General features: G+C 48.9%; 1 pseudogene; it reads left to right on the top strand.

Moving 5' to 3' along the window:
- Positions 1 to 548: 548 nt before the first annotated feature.
- Positions 549 to 2,255, top strand: LOC120292559 (annotated as a pseudogene).
- Positions 2,256 to 4,160: the final 1,905 nt, after the last annotated feature.

Raw genomic sequence — 4,160 nt, 5'->3', positions numbered from 1 at the left:
TAAAATCTAATGAAAATTAAAGAAAAATAAATATGTTATAAGTATACAAGTTTAAGGTTTTTGATAACTTAAAAAGTAATTTCAAGTAAATTTACCATAAATATACTGAGTAAGAAATTTTTGTAATTTACAAAATAATTTAAAATAAATTTATCAAAAATATATTAATTTGAAATTTTTCATAATATTAAACATAATTATTTATATTCTCGGGTTCCGCCTGCAGGCTGTTGTTATTCAGTAATGCCAGAAGCGTACTGTCCAGTCTCTGCATGCTCAGATGATATACAGTACAAAAGTAGGCACCGAGAGAGAGAGATGGAAAGAGGAGAAGAAGATGTGGCCACGTGTATGGGGAGGGGACAAAAGAGAGAGGAGAGAGAGCGTCAGAGAAGTGGGCCCAATTTCGGTCCTTTGTCCCTCTCCATACACATGGTGTCGCGTGAGTGGTCCGAGACCACGCTGACGTGGTGGTCCTGGACCACCCAATATTTTCTCGTACAAAAGTAGGCACCGAGAGAGAGAGAGAGAGAGAGAGAGATGGAAAAGAGGAGAAGAAGATGTCAATTCAAAGAGGGTAGGCTCTTATGGTGTGAAATGACGGCTTAAACAAGAGGAACTTCCGAGTCCTGAGGTTCCACTTTTCGGACCGATTATATCGCTTTATCCTTTATATTAACCAGAGTCCCTCGGCCTTTCTCGCTCATCTCCGTTTCTCCCGCATAGCCCCAGCGTCACCGAGCCTAATACCAGCAGCCATGGAGACCTTCTTCATCGTCCTCGCTGTGGTCGCTATAGCTTCCGCCCTCGCATCGGTCGTCTTCGCATCGAGGCACGGCAAACGCGGCGGCAAGAACCTCCCGCCCGGTAGCTTCGGATGGCCGATCATAGGCGAGACTGTCGAGTTCCTGTTCGGCAAGCCGGACAAGTTCGTCTTCGATAGGATGGCGAAGTACTTCCTGACATCTTCAAGACCCGAATCCTTGGAGAAGACACCGCGGTCATCTGCGGTCCGAGCGGCCATAAGTTCCTCTTCTCCAACGAGGAGAGGTACTTCACCGCCTCTCGGCCCCGCTCGATGCAAATGATCTTCCGGTCCTACAAGAAGGCGGCCCTGCCCGCCAAACACGAGGAGAAGGTCCTCCGCTCGCCTGGGTTTCTCAAGCCTGAAGCTCTAGTGAGGTACTTGGGAAAGATGGACTCCATTACGAAACAACAAATGCAAAGCGAGTGGGAAGGCAAAAGGGAAGTCCGGGTATACCCTCTTGCCAAGTCGTTGACGCTCACCCTAGCATGCCGGTTTTTCATCGGCACCGACGAGCCGGAGCGGATCGCGCGGCTCGTGGACTATTTCGACGACATAACGCTCGGTCTGCACTGATCACCCCCAATATCCCGGGTACGATCTTCAAAGGCCAACAAGGCCGCGGCGGCGATTAGAAGGAGCTGAGGGCGGTGATCAGAGACAAGAAGGCCGCCATCTCGACCGGCACACTGATGCAGGACATATTGTCGCACATGATCGTGGCCAGCGATCCCTCCGGGAAACACATGCCGGAGGCTGAGATCGCCGACAAGATCATGGGGTTTTTGACCGCTGGTTACAGCACCGTAGCCACTGCCATGACCTTCTTCATGAAGTATGTCGGAGAGAGGCCCGACATCTACAAGAAGGTGCTGGATGGTAAGTACTTCAACCCATCGATTCCTTTCCTTTCCTTTTATTGTCCTTCCTTTTCCAAAAAATAGCCTTCGGAATCATGCGCCCAATCCGATATATAGCTTGAATTTCGCATAGACTATGCAAAATAATTTGTTCTTTTTCCTCAGATATTTCTATTCATGTTTTAGTTCGAGCCGAAAAAGAAAATTCCCTAAAATTTTGAAATTTTTTTTTCCTCCTTTGAAATATAGAGCAATTGGAGGTTGCGGCATCAAAGAAACCTGGGGAGTTTCTGGAGTGGGATGACATCAACAAGATGAAATATTCATGGAACGTGCTGAATGAGGTCATGAGGCTCACCCCACCTCTCCAGGGAACCTTTAGAGAGGCCCTCACCGATTTCACCTTACGCTGGTTAGGACCCGAACCCAAACCGAGACTATCACCAACAAATAATAAGACATACAGCAACCAAATAGGAGGAGGGACAGGGCCGGAGTTCACGCAAACCATTTGGACGCAAACTCCGGCCCTGGATGCACGTGTTTCCGTGAAAACAAAGCGCAAAGAGGACGTACTGCATCCAATTTGAGGACGTTGGCCGAGGGATAGTCAAGCGGGCTCGCGTGGCAGCCGAGGCAACGGCTAAGGCGACAACCGAAGCTCCTTCCTCTCCTTTTTAGTCACTTCCTCGCTTCGGACTCCTCCTCTCTCTCTCGCTCGTTTGTGCCTCTCCCTCCGTTCTCTTCTCGCCGCTTGGTGTCGGGAGCCGCAGCGTTGGGCACTAGGGGTCAACGCCGGAGGGCGGCGGCGGCGTCGCAGCCGGCTGCGGCCGCAAAGGGGTAACGGTGGCGCGGCGAGGGCTGCCACCACGACTCCTCCTCCCAAGGTTTCTTTCTTCTCGTTTTTTCTTTTTTGTTTTTTCGTGCTCGGTTCCCCCTGTTCTCTCTCTATCTGCCTCCTCTTTTTTCTCCCGTTTTTCCCTTTTCCGGTGCGTATCTCCCCTCGTTTCTCTTCGCGTGCGCGCGAATCAGCTCCGCGTGCGTCCGAATCGGCTCCCCCAACCCGCCGACGACCGCCGCGAGATGATGCTGTCCCCTCCGCCTTCCCCGGCCCTCGCTTTTGGCTTCGCCATTTACCCAAGCGGACAGCTACTTTCGCTTCACGGTTCCCCGTGCAAGAGGCTACCGAGGAGAAGACAAGGAGGTGGGCCGGGCCGAGGGAAAAAGAGGGTTGGGTTGTGCGAAGGGGAAGAAAAGAAAAAGAAAGTAATGGGAGGGTTGGGCTTAGGCCCACGCAGAAAAATAAAGGAAAAAGGGGTCGGGTCGAGCCAAGGCGGATCCGGCCCGACCCGACCTCACAACTTTTTTTTTTTAAAAGGAAATTAATAGCTAAATTTTTTTGATTTTGATTTTTTATTTGATTTTGATTTTGATTCTGATTGATTTTTTTATACTATTTGAAAGATAAAAACTAGGTGTCAACAGCTGCCCTCTTTGAATGTAGCCTCAAGAGGTTGCAATCAAAGACAGACGACACCTAAATTATTTTTGGCGATAAAAGACCTAGGTGCATATGCACCTATTAGGTCGAAAGGACTCATAATTATGAAAATGCGTCTTGTCAATAAGGTGAAGAAAACTTCGGGCTGCGTAAGCCCATCGAATCATAAAAAGTGATGAAGACTCCAGGATACAAGCTCTCCGGGTCATAAGAGGTGAGGAAGACTCCATGATACAAGGCTCTCCGGGTCCTAAGAAGGGTGAAAGACTCCGTGGATACAAAAGCTCTCCTGTCATAAGAAAGGTGGAAGACTCCTGGATACAAAGCTCTCCGTGTCATAAGAAGTGAGGAAGACTCCAGGATACAAAGCTCTCCTCCGGTCATAAGAAGTGAGGAAGACTCCAGATACAAAGCTCTCCTGGTCATAAGAAGTGATGAAGACTCCAGGATACAAGGCTCTCCTAGTCATAAGAAGTGAGGAAGACTCCGTCTGATACAATGCTCTCCTCGGTCATAAGAAGTGAGAAAGACTCCGTGGATACAAGGCTCTCCGGGTCATAAGAAATGAGGAAGACTCAGGATACAAAGCTCTCCTGGTCATAAGAGTGATGAAGACTCCGAGATACAAGGCTCTCCTCGGTCATAAGAAGTGATGAAGACTCCGTGATACAAGGCTCTCCGAGTCATAAGAAATGAGGAAGACTCTAGGATACAAAGCTCTCCGGGTCATAAGAAGTGAGGAAGACTCCAGGATACAAAGCTCTCCGGGTCATAAGAAGTGAGGAAGACTCCATGATACAAAGCTCTCCGGGTCACAAGAAGTGAGGAAGACTCCAGGATACAAAGCTCTCCGGGTCATGAGAAGAAGGGGAATGACCAAGGTCTCATCGTGTAAAGCGAAGTTTTGATTGGGTATAATAGTCTCATCGTGTACGAACGGGTTTCGATTGAGAGGTAGGTTTCACCGTGTACGAACGGGTTTCGATCGAATGAT

This window comes from Eucalyptus grandis, chromosome 4 (genome assembly GCF_016545825.1).
Source record: "Eucalyptus grandis isolate ANBG69807.140 chromosome 4, ASM1654582v1, whole genome shotgun sequence".
Classification (NCBI taxonomy): domain Eukaryota; kingdom Viridiplantae; phylum Streptophyta; class Magnoliopsida; order Myrtales; family Myrtaceae; genus Eucalyptus; species Eucalyptus grandis.
Note: the sequence above shows the minus strand (reverse complement) of the source record. Positions and strands in the feature narration are given on the sequence as shown.